The 18,522-nt window shown below is 46.1% G+C and overlaps 1 protein-coding gene and 1 long non-coding RNA gene across 2 annotated transcripts in view; one reads left to right on the forward strand and one right to left on the reverse strand.

Moving 5' to 3' along the window:
* LOC104011386 (3',5'-cyclic-AMP phosphodiesterase 4D) overlaps positions 1-18,522 on the forward strand; it is a 407,679-nt gene that overhangs the window by 241,345 nt on the left and 147,812 nt on the right. The gene's annotated exons all lie outside the window — the stretch shown is intronic.
* LOC148055201 (uncharacterized) lies at positions 14,958-18,519 on the reverse strand. Its single transcript, XR_015705785.1, has 2 exons — positions 16,134-18,519; positions 14,958-15,682 (listed from the first exon to the last, which is right to left on the reverse strand). It is a non-coding gene; the product is annotated as an uncharacterized LOC148055201 (long non-coding RNA).

The following is an 18,522-nucleotide window of genomic DNA, read 5'->3' on the forward strand; positions in this document are numbered from 1 at the left end:
TTTTATAATATGATCTAGTGTTCACGAGTAAGCAAAACTTATTTCATTGGTTTCTGTCTTGCGTCCACGCGTCTCTTCAGCGATACTTATTGGTTCTTCAAGTTGGTGCACGCTAATTCCTCTTTCAGGGATGTATCCAATCTTATCCTTATTTTTCTGCCTCTAAGTTTCACAAACTTGTTTGCAACAAGCCTCAAGGGCACAGCTGCATCTCGTCAAAGTAAAACACAATCTCATTTATTCCCACAATTCCCCCTTTTTGTTTTTCTATCACAAAAGCTTGTTTAATCATATTCTATAGCATTTTCTGTACCCAAGACACTAGACAAGAAACTATCATTATTATAGTGCAAAATATTAGTAACAAGAAAAAACCCATTTTGATTAGAGACATTATCCACCCGCCAGTTCCCCAACTTGCTAATAAATGATTCAGCCAACCAAATCCATCACTGACTTATAATTTGCTAACTTCAAATCTTTGATTGCTTTATGGATTAATTTGGAGTTATCTAATAAGTCATTCCCCATCAGTCTTCTCAGAGTTCAGTGTCTTCTGCTGTTCGTTCTTGTTATCTGATGCAAGAGCCGGTCTTACGCACCTTGCAGGTACCCACTTAGGTCCTACATCTGTTGAGACACAAGCATGCCCTCTGCCCCAGGTTAGTAGATCAAAAGGACCTTCCCAATTGCCTGTTTGTAGCGACTTTGTAAAAACTCGGGCCTTCTGTGGTGTGGCTGTTAAATCTTTTGACTGAAGAGACAGAAAATGAGAGATAATAACAGGAATATTATTTTCAGACATATTCAGGTAGTTTAACACATACACGGCTTTACTTAGTCTGTCTGCTGGAGTGGCTCCTGGCATTCCCCCTTTTTGTTTTTGCAGGTTCAATTGTTTGTTGCAAGATTTTCCAGCCCAGATATTTCCAAGGCTCAGTTTTTTACACCTTTTCAGGGGCTATTTCAAGTCCATATCTGTTTAGAGCTCATCGTATCTCTTTTTCTTAGTTGTGGGCAATCTCTTTTAAAATGTCCAGTTTTTCCACAGAAGAAACATGATTTCTGCACTTTCATTGCGGAGGCAAAAGCTGTAGCTAATGTTTCCATATGATGGGACATTGACCCCACCTTTTGGGTAGCTTCTATCATGTCCATTAAGGAGGGATTTTTTAGAGGCAAAAGCACTTTTTTACAGTCCGTATTCGCATTTTCAAAGGCTAATTTTAAGAGTAGGACCTCTCTTGCTTCTGCATTTTCGACTTGTTTTTCCAAAGCCTCTTTAAGACGATCTAAGAATGAGATATATCCCTCTCCTGTCCCTTGCTTTATTAATGTAAATGATTTTGTCGCTCTTCCGGCATCCGGCACTCTTAGTAATGCCTGTAAAGCAAGGTCTCTGCCTTGTGCTAATATCTGTGGTCGTAACCGTGCCTGTAACGTTGGGTGATTTAGCAGCGGATCCCCCATAAGCTGTGGGAGTCCTGCCCCTTGTAAAGGGTCGCCTTGTTGTCGCTGCATATTGATAATTGTAGCGTTTTGACAGGCGGTACGCCAGGTGCTTTCAAAGATCACCTTTTGCGTTGGGGTCAATATAAGATTAGTAAGCGTGCATATATCAAATGGTACTATTTCATTTGTAAATATTCCCCGTAGCAGGAACTGTGTAAAAGGAGGCAATTGATTACGGGTTTGTGGAGTATCGGCATTAGAAGCGGTAGAGAAAGGTGGTAAGAGTGCCGACGCAGCAGGGGCCGGGGGCGGGCGGGGAAGTGGAGGGGTACTGGTTGCAGGGATCGGAAGGTCTAGCAGAGGTGTTGAAGCCATAGGAGCAGGTGAAGGAGAAAGCGGCGCAGAGGGTAGCGGCAGCGCGGGGGGGGTGGTGGTGTGGAGGGTTGTGCAGCCCGAGCACCCGCGAGCAAGGGCATGTCGGAGGACAAACCCGATGTCGGTGTTTCTGGTGTGCCCTGCGGGGTTAGCTCCGGAGTGGCAGCAGGGGCTGCAGCCACCATAGCCTTTCGGTCTGACTCTAATTGTTCTAAAGTGTCTTTCAGCAAACGCCATGTCGTCAAAACGCTTGTGGCATTACTGTCCCCCCTGGTGGCCGCTTCCCATAACACTTTTCCTGCCTCCTCCCAAGTCTCCACCTGGAACGCGTTCGCTGCGTTCGCTTGTTGCCCGTTTTTTTCGCAACCAAGTTAACAACAACCGAACCTTTCCTTCATCATAATTTATGCCCCTTTTTGCAAGAATTCGCAAAAATATACGCAAAATAGATTTTTCTTCCGAGGAGATTTGCGCCCCCATTTTCCCGTCCCCAGCTGCTCACTTTTTCCCGAGGCGATTAACTGTCCACAAGCAGCTCTCTGGTCCGCTGCAGTAGAGTTCAGCTGGGCTTGCCACCGGCCACTCTCTCGTCCGCGGTTCTTAGGACCGAATCACGTCGTAGGATCGAATCACGTTGTAGGACCGAATCACGTCGGGGTCACCATTTGTGGCAATTAATCACAGACTCCGCGTATGAGTTTAGGCAAAGACAAGCGAAGACACTTTATTTTTACAATCTATCCCTTTTATAATATGATCTAGTGTTCATGAGCAAGCAAAACTTATTTCATTGGTTTCTGTCTTGCGTCCACACGTCTCTTCAGCGTTACTTATTGGTTCTTCAAGTTGGTGCACGCGAATTCCTCTTTCAGGGATGTATCCAATCTCATCCTTATTTTTCTGCCTCTAAGTTTCACAAACTTGTTTGTAACAAGCCTCAAGGGCACAGCTGCATCTCGTCAAAGTAAAACACAATCTCATTTATTCCCACAATGGGGTGCAGTCCTTCAGGAACAGACTGCTCCAGCATGGGTCCCCCACAGGGTCACAAGTCCTGCCAGCAAACCTACTCCAGTGTGGGCTCCTCTCTCCACAGGTCCACATGTCCTTCCAGGAGCCTGCTCCAGTGCAGGATTCCCACAGGGTCACAGCCTCCTTTGGGCATCCACCTGCTCCGGCGTCGGTCCTCCATAGGCTGCAGGTGGATATCTGCTCCACCATTAACCTCCACGGGCTGCAGGGGGACAGCCTGCCTCACCATGGTCTTCACCAGGGGCTGCAGGGGAATCTCTGCTCTGGTGCCTGGAGCACCTCCTCCCCCTCCTTCTTCACTGACCTTGGTGTCTGCAGAGTTGTTTCTCTCACATATTCTCACTCCTCTCTCCGGCTGCCATTGGGCAGTGATTGGTGTTTTTTTCCTGTTCTTAAATATGTTATCACAGAGGCGCTGCCACCATCGCTGATTGGCTCAGCCTTGGCCAGCGGCGGGTCCGTCTTGGAGCTGTCTGTCATTGGTTCTATTGGACACAGGGGAAGCTTCTGGCAGCTTCTCACAGAAGCCACCCCTGTAGCCCCCCGCTACCAAAACCTTGCCACGCAAACATACAATAGAGAATAATAAAAGCCAAATGTGGACCACTTTGGAACAAAGAGAGCCTCTGTATTCTGATACACATGGATACTGACATACAGAGATCTGGGGTGTTTTTTTCAGGATGAATTATCCTCATCTTCAATAGCTGGAGAAATAGTTGTGGGATTTTTAATTTGTGTGGGTATTTTTTTCCAAAATAAAGCCAAAATAATCTGTAATTTTGCAAAAAATAAAGATTAGTAGAATTATTCTGGCTGCAAAAATTACCTTAAATAAAGGGAAATTCCAAGATAGGGAGCTCCCTTATTTGTCAGTGACTGACAGGTCTGATCCTGACCTGAAGCTGCAAACCAGCTGAAATATCCCTTTAACTGGCATGTGGAACAACTGCCAAATAAGAGAATTTTTGAGGTAAACTCGCACATGTTTCCCAGTTCTCGACAGTCTGTTCAGTTTTTTTTTAAAATTGCGTTGTATTCAATGTGGATCAGATTCATAAATGGAAAGTATTTTAAAATAATGGCAGACAAAGATGGCAAACCTGGACAGTTAATAATGTTCACCCGAGCCTTTAATATGCCAACAAAATCATGAAATGAGGATATATTTTCTCATCTAGATCAGGAAGCCAATACAGCTTATTCTGTTTCTGAGCCAGGAAGGCCTGGATTTATTAATAAAATGCTGTGAATCTCATTGATCTCTACAGCTTCCTGAGGAGGGGAAGTAGAGAGGGAGGTGCTCATCTCTTCTGCCTGGTATCCAGTGATAGGATGCATGGGAACGGTTCAAAGCTGTGTCAGAGGAGGTTCAGACTTGACATTAGGAAGCCTTTCTTTACAGAGAGGGTGGTCAAACACTGGAACAGGCTTCCTAGAGAGGTGGTCGATGCCCCAATGCCTGTCAGTATTTAAGAGGCATTTGGACAATGCCCTTATTAACATGCTTTAACTTTTGGTCAGCCCTGAAGTGGTCAGGCAGTTGGACTAGATGATCATTGTAGGTCCCTTCCAACTGAAATATTCTAGTCTAGTCTAGTCTAATATGCATCTGAAGTTAGGGAGAAAAAAAAACCTTTTCCCTGAAAGGTTCTGCATAAAGTTCTGGCCAAGATTCTAGGAGAGCAGAAAAAACATGCAGTTACTGAGCAGAGTAATTGCACCTCAGTTTAACAAATTAGAAAGAATTGTCTGTCTTTTCAGATAAACTACTGTTGAAATTCCTTATGATTTATCTGGTTCTTTTCTCAGAATTTGTGATATCACTATATCGAAGAGTTGAAAAGAGCCAGTTAAACTTCAAAGTCAAACCTGCTTTAAAAAAAATCTTTTAAGATGTATTTTCTATTTAATTTCAGCTTAGAAATAATTTTGAATGAAAAAATGTATTAAGTTGCTTGAGACATTTATTTATCCATGCTAAGAAATGTACTTACATGGCTTTAGGAAAAATAGGGCAATATTTTGCTTCATTAGGTTTGGCTTTTTTGTTCTTAAGATCTTTTAAATTGCATAAATCTTCAGGTTGCAGCTTAAATTAAGCTAAGTAATTAGTAAGTCACTGTGTCCTTTCCAGTCACTTGGGACATTTTACAAATGCAATCCAAAACAAAGAATTCAATAATATCCAATTTGCTTGCATTTAAATAATAAATTTGAGCTAACTTCATTTGTTGATCAGGAAATCAGTTATAATATAAATAAAAAAATAGTATTTTTGCATCGAGGAGGCTTCTTTTGATCTGCTTTTTAATTCAGGAGATTCTAAGGCATTCTAATATGCCTTTATATGGTTGTTGAATTAGGATATTTTTATGAAATGCAAATTGATTTTATCTTACGTTCAGACAATACAGAATCATTATTGATTTTATGTCCTAATACTAAAACCTAATCATTTTCCAAATATAACTCTCAGCTGTTGAACACATCACTTCCCCTTCGAACACTTTTAATGTGTCAGGTTTTTTTTTTCTCTTGCAGAAATAATGGGTGTTTGAAATAAAATGGCAAGTTACTTACTGCTCCTGTGCTAAACAAAGCAGACTGAATTCATAAACCTCTTCAGTCAAAGGTGGCATGTTATTAAAAACATGGTACCAAAACTGATTCTTAACTGGGATTTCAGCTAAATCACAACAATGCTCATCTCTGGGCTTGCTGCACAGAGCTACTGCTACAGTCCAGGGGAGGGAGGATAGTTGTGTTTTGTGTGTGTGCATGTGTGCATGCAATACTGAAGGATGGGAGCAGTGCAGAGAAAGGGAACTTGGTAAAGAGGGACTTGGGGGAAGCCTCTTTTAGACTGTTTTTCCAGCTTAGTGATCACCTACATGTACAAGCTTAATTTATTTCACAACCCAGAAGAACATTAGTTCTTGTTTCATCCCTCAGGGCACAAACAATGCTCTGTATGCTTGCAATGATGCTAATGCTGAGTTAGCTGCAGAGTTTGTTCTCTGAAAATAGACAATCTGAAATTCTGATGGCTTTTGCCTTGTTTTTCTTGAAGTCATCTTGTTTCTTCTTATATACATACATTTAGGGGCCTTTGAATTTGGTTAGGGGACCCCATTTTCTAAACCTTGAAGCTGAGACAATCTTCTTGTGGCTGGCTGAGAGCAAGCTTGCTCAGGCTGGGAAGTTACCTTAACTAGGTGCTATTCTCAGCAGCTCTACTCTCATTTCTTTTAGAGGGGAAATCTTTCAGCCTGTGTCAGTAGGAGGTTCACATGGAAAGTCATGTATTATTCTTCAGAAATAACACGATCATATCAGTTCTCAACACTTAAGCATATGGGGCAGGGACAAGCAAGCAACTGAATGACTGCTGCTTAAAAGCAGTTAAAGGTAATACATTTTATTTTCATTTGCAACAAGCTAAGAGTTTACGTGTGTCAGCTAATGCAATTAAAACAGATTAATATTAACTCATTAAGCTGCGCTAACTTGATTGCTTCCAGTCATGTGTGCACACCCACTCATTAATTTTCTCTAACCTGGGCAGAAAACAAACCTATCATTTAGTCACTGATGCTTGTTTGTTTTACAGACATGCTTAGAGCACAATGATGATTTCTGTTGTATGAACAGTCCAAGGACAGCACTGCTGAATTGGCCTTGACTCTTCTGATTGAGTTCAGCTCTTTTCTGGTTCAAAGTCCTACATCCTCTGGCTTAATACAGCCCCTCCTTCAACACACAAACCAAACTACCGCACTGCAGTAGCTTCTTTTCCCTTGCCATTGCCTTAGTGACCCCCAGGCAGACTGCCTTCTGATTTTAGAAGGAAAACCACGTACGCCAGTGAAACACCATGACAGTGAAAGTCCATGCTCTGTTTCTCTTTAGGACTGAATAATTCTCTGTCAGACTTAAAGCAAGTCAGTTGCTCAGAGTTGTCCACCATATTTCTGTCATCCAAATGGTCTGCTATATTATGGTAGGATTAAAGGGTTGACGCTTGGTGGCTGTTTGGGGCAATATGATACAGGTGATTTCTTGAGTTGTCTTGTGTTTTCATATCTTGCACATCATGCTGGCATCCTTCTGTGATGGTCCACTACATCAGTACCTGCATGATTTCCTCAGGCAGATTACCCAAGTCAGATGTGCAAGTGCAGTCTCTTTGCAAAATGTTTAAGCTTCCTGAGCAAGGAAGTAGCTGGACACAAGAGGCCTTGATCTTCCTTGAACTCTTCCAAAGGTGCTATGATACTCTCATGGGAGATGGAAGAAGACTGACAGCATTCCTATAGCATATTATAAGGAATGGGGAAAAATAATAATATTTCCCATTCTTTGAGTTAGCTGATTCTGATTCCAGCCCATACAGCAATCCTGAATGAAGCTTCTGGATTCGATGAGTCTTGGTTCAGATCACTAGCCCTTGTCACCCAGCAAAGTCTCTTGTTTCTCAAGTCTGCTCAAAAGCACAGGTGCTATGATATGATATGATGCTGGTGATGCACATGGTAAGGCACACAGTTAACCAGATAATACTTCCTCATAACCCCTGGATTAAATATCAAAATACTAATTTAAAAACACCTTAGTGTTCACTGTTCCTTTCCAGTCCTTTAGTCTGTAATGGATATGATCATTCTGTCTTTCCAAGTCTTGAGAGAGCTCCTCACCTTTGGTGCAATTGGAAGTAAGATTGTAATTTGGGTAACCTAACACTGATGACTTCAACAAAGAAGACTCTAGGTATTCAAAGGCTTCTTTCAAACCTAATAAAGTGTATCTTCAGGAACTGAGCTGCTAAAAAGGTGGCATGAAAAATTAAAGTACTTTCCTGTGCAAAATATCCATTATACCTGGAAAGCTCCAGGTACGTTAGTACATGGCATATCTTGGTGCATATTAGCCATATGTAATAATCTACATTTGTTATGAGCTGTCTTTTGGATCTCTGATCAGAAGGTGGCTAAGTATTGCTTTCTTCATCAACATGCCGTAGTGGAGTAACTTGATTGGTTCTCCATATGAAGTTAATCAGGGTGTTTGGAAACACTTATACCTACAGTATATGCCAGTGAGATTTATGCTGGAGAAATGGTTTTCCCTTTGGTGTGTCTTCCTAAGTCTAACTTGCTTAGTTAGATAGTCCGAGGAGAACGACTATAACCAGCCTTTCTTTTCCCTGGGATAATGGACTTCTCAGGGACTGTGGCTTTTCTGAGCCAATCCTCTTCCATCTGGTTAAGCTCCATTGAAATTAGGTAGATTGAACTCTCCAGAACTCCCAATATGACAGCAATACTTTTGACTAATTAGGGCAAGCTCTGTAGCTGTATTAGAAAGATCAGAAGGACATAACTGCACGGTTGTCATGGTTTAACCCCGGCCAGCAACTAAGCACCAAACAGCCGCTCACTCACTCCCCCCATGGCAGGATGGGGGAGAGAATTGGAAGGGTAAAAGGGAGAAAACTCGTGGGTTGAGATAAAGACAGTTCAATAGGTAAAGCAAAAGCCACATGCGCAAGCAAAACGAGGACTTCATTCACTACTTCCCATCGGCAGGCAGGTGTTCAGCCATCCCCAGGAAAGCAGGGCTCCATCATGCATAACGGTTACTTGGGAAGACAAACGCCATCACTCCGAATGTCCCCCCCTTCCTTCTTCTTCCCCTGGCTTTATATTGCCGAGCATGACGTCATATAGTATGGGATATCCCTTTGGTCAGTTGAGGTCAGCTGTCCCAGCTGTGTCCCCTCCAAACTTCTTGTGTACCCCCAGCCTACTTGCTGGTGGGGTGGTGTGAGAAGCAGAAAAGGCCTTGACTCTGTGTAAGCACTGCTCAGCAATAACAAAAACATCCCTGTATTATCAACACTGTTTTCAGCACAAATGCAAAACATAGCCCCATACTAGTTACTATGAAGAAAATTAATTCTATCCCATCCAAAACCAGCACATTCTCCACCCCTTATTCCATACCATTTACATCATGCTCAGGTCTCACACTATCCAATACATCCTCATTACCCACCACCCCCCTTCGCATCCTTTGATATAATACACAGGCATCATTCCCTTAGTCTATGGACCACCCCTGTGAAATGTCTGTAAAATGTCCACAAATGTCCACAAATGTCCATTGAGTTCATTTAGTCCATGACTTTGGGCTCCATCTGTGATGGTGGTCACTCAGGACAGGAGAGGTGGTGTGTCACGTGTAGTTATTGGGCACCAAAGCCAGCTCAAGTCAGGTCACTGCTGCACTTGCACTGCTGCTTGTAAGGCTTCTCCTCCATTGGTTCAGGTGGTTCCTGCTACAGTAATTCCTATAACACACAACTCAAATCATGGGTTACAACAATTTAAAGGTTTATCCATTACAATCTCCACCCCAGTCCCTTTGGGATAGGTTATAGGGTTTAACATTGCAATGAACTCCTCCCTTTGCCCCTGCTCCAGCAAGGATTTATCCACAGACTGCAGAGGTGTACCTGCTCCAAGTGGAACCCTGTCTATGAGCCATAGTCTCTTCAGGGGTATACCTGCTGTGGCATAGACTTATTCACAGCCACAGTTGCTTTGAGGTACACCTGTTCCAGCATGGCCTTCTCCATGGGCCACAATGCCTTCAGAGATATACCTGCTCCAGCATGGCCTTACCCGCAGCCACAGTCTCTTCAGAAGTAAACTTGCTCCACCATGGCTTTATCCATGGCCACACGCTTTGAGGTGCTCCAGCATGACCTCGTGCACAGCCACTGATGCTTCAAGGTGTACCTGCTGCAGCACGGACTTATCCATAGCCACAGATGCTTTGAGGTGTACCTTCTCCAGTGTGGACTTATCCTTGGGCCACAATCCCTTCAGAGGTATACCTGCTGCGGCACAGACATAACCATGGCCACAGACGCTTCGAGACATACCTGCTCTGGCATGGGCTTATCCACGTCCACAGACACTTCGGGGTGTCCTGCTCCCGGATGGACTCATCCACAGGTCACAGTCCCTTCGACTCGAGTTCACACTGGAGTTCCAGCCTGTCCAGTACAGCAGTACAGAAACAGCCGCGATGCCCTGGCCATCTGCCAGCCCAGGCACATGGCCATTGCTGTTATCAAAATGTTCCCAGGCACAGCAGAGTAAGACGATAAGCAGTACAGCAAGCAGCAAAAGCAAAAAGCAGCCACTAACGAGCACTAGACTCTAATATACAGTAAGGCAAGCGAGCCCCGTGGCAAGCACAGAAACCTGCCGATTAATAGTTAAACAGCAATAACAGCTATAAATTCAATCTAGCACATTCCAATCAAAACTGTCATTATCTCGAACCCTTTGAGCCCCACGTTGGGCGTGAAAAAGGACTATTGTGGTTTAACCCTGGCCAGCAGCTAAGCACCACACAGCCGCTTGCTCACTCCCCCCCGGTGGGATGGGGGAGAGAATCAGAAGAGTAAAAGTGAGAAAACTCATGGGTTGAGATAAAGACAGTTTAATGGGTAAAGCAGAAGCCGCGCGCGCAAGCAAAGCAAAGCAAGGAATTCATTCACTATTTCCCATAGGCAAGCAGGTGTTCAGCCATCCCCAGGAAAGCAGGGCTCCATCATGCATAATGGTTACTTGGGAAGACAAACGCCATCACTCCAAACGTCCCCCCCTTCCCCTTCTTCTACCCCCAAGTTTTTATTGCTGAGCATGACATATGGTATGGAATATCCCTTTGGTCAGTTGGGGTCAGCTCTCCCAGCTGTATCCCCTCCCAACTTCTTGTGCACCCCCAGCCTACTCAATGGTGGGGTGGTGTGAGAAGCAGAAAAGGCCTTGACTCTGTGTAAGCACTGCTCAGCAATAACGAAAACATCCCTGTGCTATCAACATCATTGTTTTCCGCACAAATCCAAAACATAGCCCCATACAAGCTACTATGAAGAAAAATAATCCTATCCCATCCAAAACCAACACAATGGTGTTACAGAAAAAATGTGATGTTCAGTAACACTCAGACAATAAGTGACAAGACCCTGCTTCATTCAGGGTCTTATTTCTGTCTACTGTGTGATAGAACAAGTAGTGCTTTGTAAAAATCCTTTAAATACATGTTCCCACAAATAAAGAAATGCTCTGCGAAACTCAACCCTCTCCTCTGTAGCTCATGACTCCATCAACAATTTCAATTGCTTGCTCTCTCAACGCTAAATCCCAATCTGCCCACAGGTTGGCAGTCTCTAGCCCCTGCCTTAGATGCCTCACCAAATGGCGCTCAGCCTTTCAGTGAGATGCAAATCACTGACAACCCACTGACTATCTAGGAAAAGCTGTAAGCCAGTTTCTGTCATACCCCATAATGTGGGCACAATGTTGAGAGGTGCCTCTTATCCCCAGTCAGCCTTAGCTTTCAGAGCGAGACCTGGGCCATCTCATACTAGGACTAGAAAATTGTTTACAAAATCTTAAGAAATTGAGATGACATGACCTAAGCGCTATTCCTGCACAATAAATCAACTTGGAGCACTGTGATTTCTGGCTCCGCAAAATCGGTATTATGAACCCACACATTTAGATTCTCCAAATGCTGTTTGGAGCAGCGAGTCACCTCTCCTGCTCACTGTCCTTAGAGCACAGCTTCTGCTGACTAGTATCATTACATGATGTTTCCATTACTATATCAGAGTGCAATCTAGAATCAGATTTCATTGCTGCTAAAATCTGAATCTGAGCAACACACATATTTTCAGCATACCTAGTTCATATGTTTCTTGTGTGTTTATTTGGCTTCACCTATAAAATGTTATTGGGGCAGAAAAAAAAATCATAGCAATTAGGGTAAATGATCACCTTTCTCTGTGTTCTCCATTTGTGGTTTTGCATGTGGTATATTTGTGTTCCAGCATATGTGCAAGCAAAACACGAATGTCTCATCTAGCTGTATTTATAGCATGTTATTGAACAGTAAGTCTGAATCAGCCTTGTATACAGAAATGAGTGGATGTCATGTTTAATTCAAATTTAAATGCTTACACTGAAAAGGGGGGCTGCAGTAGATATTCTGGTTAAAACAGAAGACTACTTTCATGTTCATCTTCTTTCACATTTTGTACATTGTGTGTAGACAGTATGGATTTTCCCGTGCTTTTGTTTGACATGTATCTATTTAAAGAAACAAACAAACAAACAAACAAACAAGCTGAAATGCAACTCTGTAAAAATGGAGTCAATTTTTGCATGATGTGACAAAAGGCTTAGTTCTTGCTGCAGGGCACAGTGCAAGGATGCCAGACAGCCACTGCCCCCCAGAGCTTTTCAAAGACTGTTGGTAGCTTTATTATTTCACATAGGCTATGTCCCAATTTTGTAGCCAGAGAATCCAACGTAGACCATTCCAGTTGGCTGACCCGCATTCTCAGCCAGTACTTATCCTGGGGAGATAAGTGAGTTTTTCATTCAAATGGAGGATTGTGGCAAACAACTGGGGAACAGAGGGCCCGATATGCCGACGGGACCCATCCCATAGGGAAGTCTGCTGCCTCCCTGGGGCAAGGATAAGAGACATTACTAGGAAGCTCCCTAGGCTGATAAAAGCGTCCGATTATTATCCACTATTGGTTGTTCAGGTTGGCAGTGATGAGGTAGCTGATAGAGGCACAAAGACGATCAAAAGGGACTTTAGAGAACTGGGGCAATTGCTTGAAGGATCAGGAACACAGGTAGTGTTTTCCTCCATCCCTTCAGTAGCTGGGAGGCATACAGAAAGGAACAGGAAGACCTATCTCATTAACACGTGGCTCAGAGGCTGGTGTCAGAGGTGGAATTCTGGGTTTTTCAATCATGGGGCAGTTTACATGGCACCAGGCCTGCTGGAGACAGATGGGGTTCACCTGTCGCAAAGGGGGAAAAGGATCCTGGCCCAGGAGTTAGCTGGCCTCGTTGAGAGAGCTTTAAACTAGATGCGAAGGGGGAAGGGGATAAAACCAGGCTTGCTAGGGATGAGCCTAGGGGTGGCATGCCTGTGTTGGTGAAGAGATCTATAGCCCAACTGAAGTGCATTTACACCAATGCACGCAGCATGGGCAATAAGCAGGAGGAGCTGGAAGCCATTGCGCGGCAGGAAAACTATGATGTGGTCGCCATCACGGAAACATGGTGGGATGACTCACACAACTGGAGTGCTGCAATGGATGGCTACAAGCTCTTTAGAAGGGACAGGCTAGGAAGGAGAGGTGGTGGGGTAGCCTTGTACGTTAGGGAGTGTTTTGACTGTCTAGAGCTCAACAAAGGTAATGATAAGGTTGAGTGCTTATGGGTAAAGATCAGAGGGAAGGCTAACAAGGCAGATATCCTGGTGGGAGTCTGTTACAGACCACCCAACCAGGATGAGGAAACAGATGAAGTATTCTACAAGCGGTTGGCTGAAGTCTCACAATCCCTAGCCCTTGTTCTCGTGGGGGACTTCAATTTACCAGATATCTGCTGGAAATACAACACAGCAGAGAGAAAGCAGTCTCGGAGGTTCCTGGAGTGTGTGGAAGATAACTTCCTGACGCAGCTGGTAAGCGAGCCAACCAGGGGAGGTGCCCCGCTGGACCTGCTGTTTACAAACAGAGAAGGCCTGGTAGGTGATGTGGTGGTCGGAGGCTGTCTTGGGCTCAGTGACCACAACATGATAGAGTTTTCACTTCTTGGAGAAGTAAGGAAGGGGGTCAGCAAAACTGCTACCCTGAACTTTAGAAGGGCAGACTTTGGATTGTTTAGGAGTCTGGTTGAGAGAGTCCCTTGGGAGGCAGTCCTGAAGGGCAAAGGAGTCCAGGAAGGCTGGACATTCTTCAAGAAGGAAGTCTTAAAGGCACAGGAGCAGGCCGTCCCCATGTGCCGCAAGTCGAGCAGGCGGGGGAGAAGACCGGCCTGGCTGAACAGAGAGCTTTGGCTGGAACTCAGGAAAAAAAGGAGAGCCTACCGTCTTTGGAAGAAGGGGCAGGTGACTCAGGAGGACTACAAGGATGCTATGAGGTTATGCAGGGAGAAGATCAGAAAGGCGAAGGCCCAGCTGGAACTTAAACTGGCCACCGCCGTTAAAGATAATAAAAAATGTTTTTACAAATATATCAGTGACAAAAGGAGGGCCAGGGAGAATCTCCCTCCTTTGTTGGATGCAGAAGGTAACCTTGCCACGAAGGATGAGGAGAAGGCTGAGTTACTTAATGCCTTCTTTGCCTCAGTCTTTAATAGTCAAGCTAGTCATCCTCGGGTTTTTCAGGCCCCTGAGCTGGGAGATGGAGATAGGATGCAGAGTGAAGTCCCAGTTGTTGAAGAGGTGGCAGTCACCGACCAGCTCCTCCACCTGGATGCTCACAAGTCCATGGGGCCAGATGGGATCCACCCGAGGATACTGAGGGAGCTGGCAGAGGAGCTTGCCAAGCCACTCTCCATGAGCTCCATGAGCTGGCTGCTCACGGCTTGGCTAAGTGCACTCTGCACTGGGTTAAAAACTGGCTGGACACCCGAGCCCAGAGAGTGGTGGCGAATGGAGTCAAATCCAGTTGGCGGCCAGTCACAAGTGGTGTTCCCCAGGCCTCAGTATTGGTCCTGGTCCTGTTCAATATCTTCATTGATGCTCCGGATGAGGGGATTGAGTGCACCCTCAGTAAGTTTGCAGACGACACCAAGTTGGGTGGAAGTGTCAATCTGCTGGGGGGTAGGAAGGCCCTACAGAGGGACCTGGACAGGCTGGATCGTTGGGCCAGGGCCAACTGTATGAGATTCAACAAGGCTAAGGGCCGGGTCCTGCACTTGGGTCACAACAACCCCATGCAACGCTACAGGCTGGGGGAGGAGGGGCTGGAGAGCTGCCTGGCGGAAAAGGACCTGGGGTTGTTGGTTGACAGCCGCCTGAACATGAGCCAGCAGTGTGCTCAGGTGGCCAAGAGGGCCAATGGCATCCTGGCTTGTATCAAGAATAGTGTGGCCAGCAGGACCAGGGAGGTGATAGTGCCCCTGTGTAGCGTTCGTTACATATCAAGGTTATACCGGCGGATCTCCAGCCGACCCGGGCTGGGGAAGGAACAGTCAGCACACACAGTGTGGGTGTTCAGCCTCAATGTTTATTGCGCAGTAGTTTACCTTTATACACTCAACAGTAGGCATGTTATAAGGGGTGGAGACAAGGGAGGGTCAACCCTTAACTCTTTCCGTACATCGCGTGATCTTCCGGTCGCCAGCCCTTATCTTTACTACATTTCCCCCTCCCTTAGCTCCAGTAGCTCTGGATCTCGCTGGGGAAGCTGCGCGTAAAATAATCGATATGTGGTAAGACTTCTTAGTATACGACTCATAGAATGCATAATTAAGCGTAATAGACAGGGTAATAGCATAGCAAGGACAAGAATAAGTAATAAGATTATGAGCCCAGTTATTAAAGGTTTGGGAATATTGGTAAACCTGTTGCCTATGTTAGCTATAGCTCCTAAATTAAGGGAGTTTACTTGTATTGCATCAGATAGTTGGTCAAGCGCGTTGGTGTGGCTCTTAGAAATATTCAATGTATCGTTGCCTATTATGACGTTATTAACATTCCAGTTTTGTAAGCCTGGGATAGTGGAGCTCTGGTTTGACTTGTGGCAGCAACTGTCCTCCTTATCTCTAGTGAAGTAGGGGGTGAACAATAGACAGGTAGAGGCTTGTCCAATAGCCGGCATATACAGACACGCATCCGTTACGTTCATGGATTTTGCCCAATCCAGCCAGTAGTTCGTCGCGGCTCCCTCATTGCTCCCCCACACCATCAGGATGCATAGGGAAATGGTAACCTGTCAAGATAAGACTCAATAAATTGATTAATGCTTATACGGTCGAATATTTCGACTGGGTACCCATTCTAGCATCCCTTTCTCGGTTTGCACACACGCATACCCACGTCCCAGACAACGGAGGGAATAAGGGCCCCTCCATTCACGGGTTTGCAGGTCCCGTACTTGAACCAAAGGGTAAGGCCCTTCGTTCTCATCGAGCCGGAAATGTGCCTGGGTTGCAGTCTGGGTTTTATAGGTGTTCCCTCGAATGGTATGATTTAAGGTAATTAGCGCCGTCGTCAACAGACGCTGTGCCCGAAATAAGGGAGGGCCAAGGGGAGGGGGAACCCCTGTTCCTGGGCTTATATTTTCCCCCTCCCTAAGTCGGTCGAGTAGCCCTTTTAATGTGCGATGCGCGCGTTCTACAATGCTTTGGCCCGTACTGTTGTAGGGAATACCATGACTCAACTGAATATCCCAGTACGCGCAAAAGTCCTTTGTCTTCTTGCTGACATATGCCGCTCCATTATCTGTTTTAATTTTTTGTGGGATGCCAACTTGCGCCATACAGTCCTGCCAATGTAAAATAACTGCGAGAGCATTTTGTTTAGCATGCATAGTCGCTAAAATAACTCCACTGCAGGTATCAACTGTAACATGCAGATACTTACGTGGATTAAAGGGTTCATAAATCGTAACATCAGACTGCCATATTTGGTTGGGCTGCAACCCTCGAGGGTTTACCCCTGCCTCCCAGAGGGGACCTTTGGAACACACAGGATAAGCAACAATCGAGGATCCCTCGTCGCCCCCTTCGTCCTCACTGCTATCAGAGCTCATGGGGTAATCGTGTACAGGCTCCCTCCACTGTGAGGTAATACCAGTTCGCTTTCCCACTGCCCCAGGGGTAGGGGGTCCCTCTGGTAGCTCAGGTATCACTGGCAGTGCCGGGGGAGCCCTACCACCCCCTCCCCAGATGTTCTCAGCTGTGACGCCGGTTCTCCTTGTTCCTCAGATCCTTTCCTGCGCTCTGCTCTCTGTGTCCAGCACCCGTCGATCACTGGGATGCAACGGGGTGTCCTCAGAAGGTGATGGTGTCTTGCCCTCCTTTTCTCCTTCCCGCCATCTTCCTTCATGTAGTTCGCGATACCGCTGGGATCCCACATCGGCCCCCGGGACCCAATCCAGCAACCTATCAGTCAGCTCCCTTTCCACACATTGTTGCAACTCGCCCCAGGGGTATTGAGGAGGTGGCGGATCCGCCAGTGCAGAAGGTGCCGAAGGTTCCGTGGGCGGCTGCTCTAGACTCCCCACTCGTAACGGGAACACCTTTCCCAACTCCTTTGTTCCTGCTGCGCCATAGCCTCCCTGCGCCTCCCCTTCCTCCATTGGCTCAGTCCCCAGTAACGACGGCCCCGTCTGTGCCCCACAGACCACCCCTTCAACTCGAGTTCACACTGGAGTTCCAGCCTGTCCAGTACAGCAGTACAGAAAAACAGCAGAGATGCCCTGGCCATCGGCCAGCCCAGGCACATAGCCATTGCTGTTATCAAAATGTTCCCAGGCACAGCGGAGTAAGATGATAAGCAGTTCAGCAGTACAGCAAGCAGTGAAAGCAAAAAGCAGCCACTAACGAGCATTAGACTCTAATATACAGTAAGGCAAGCAAGCCCCATGGCAAGCACAGAAACCTGCTGATTAATAGCTAAACAGCAATACCAGCTATAACTTCAATCTAGCACATTCCAATTAAATCTGTCGTTATCTCGAACCCTTTGTACCCTATGTTGGGCGCCAAAAAAAACTGTCGTGGTTTAACCCCAGCTAGCAACTAAGCACCACACAGCCGCTTGCTCACTCCCCCCCGGTGGGATGGGGGAGAGAATCGGAAGAGTAAAAGTGAGAAAACTCATGGGTTGAGATAAAGACAGTTTAATGGGTAAAGCAGAAGCCGCGCGCGCAAGCAAAGCAAAGCAAGGAATTCATTCACTACTTCCCATAGGCAAGCAGGTGTTCAGCCATCCTCAGGAAAGCAGGGCTCCATCATGCATAACGGTTACTTGGGAAGACAAACGCCATCACTCCAAACGTCCCCCCCTTCCTTCTTCTTCCCCCAGCTTTATATTGCTGAGCATGATGTCATATGGTATGGAATAGCCCTTTGGCCAGTCTGGGTCAGCCCCCCCTGGCTGTGCTCCCTCCCAGCCAGCCTGTGTCCCCTCCTAGACTAAACCCGTTGGCTTTTCGTTCACAGGAACTTCATGCCCCATCAGCGCATTACGTGCGGCAAGCCAGCACCGCTTTGCCGCAAACCCCTTCTTGAGCACCTTTTCTTCTGTTCCCCAGGCGCGAAGCCAGTCACTGGCTCCTCCAACATTGCTTATGATCGCTTCTGTCAGCTCGTTGCGTATTTTCCCCCAATTTGGGGTGTCCAAAACTTCTGTGGGAGCGCCGAGCACTCCCCGGCGTAGCATCCATTGGATGCAGTCGCCCGTGGGCCTTTTCCTTATTGCCCCATCCTCGCCCACCTCCGTCGCTACCGACTTTAGTACCTTTACGAGTTCCGCGAGCTCCATCGCTGCTGCCTGCAGCCGATCACGTCGGGGTCACCACTATGTAGCGTTCGTTACATATCAAGGTTATACCGGCGGATCTCCAGCCGACCCGGGCTGGGGAAGGAACAGTCAGCACACACAGTGTGGGTGTTCAGCCTCAATGTTTATTGCGCAGTAGTTTACCTTTATACACTCAACAGTAGGCGTGTTATAAGGGGTGGAGACAAGGGAGGGTCAACCCTTAACTCTTTCCGTACATCGTGTGATCTTCCGGTCGCCAGCCCTTATCTTTACTACATTTCC

This window comes from Nipponia nippon, unplaced genomic scaffold, assembly GCF_047370975.1.
Source record: "Nipponia nippon isolate SJK-2023a ecotype South Korea unplaced genomic scaffold, ASM4737097v1 scaffold_26, whole genome shotgun sequence".
NCBI classification, from domain to species: Eukaryota; Metazoa; Chordata; class Aves; order Pelecaniformes; family Threskiornithidae; genus Nipponia; species Nipponia nippon.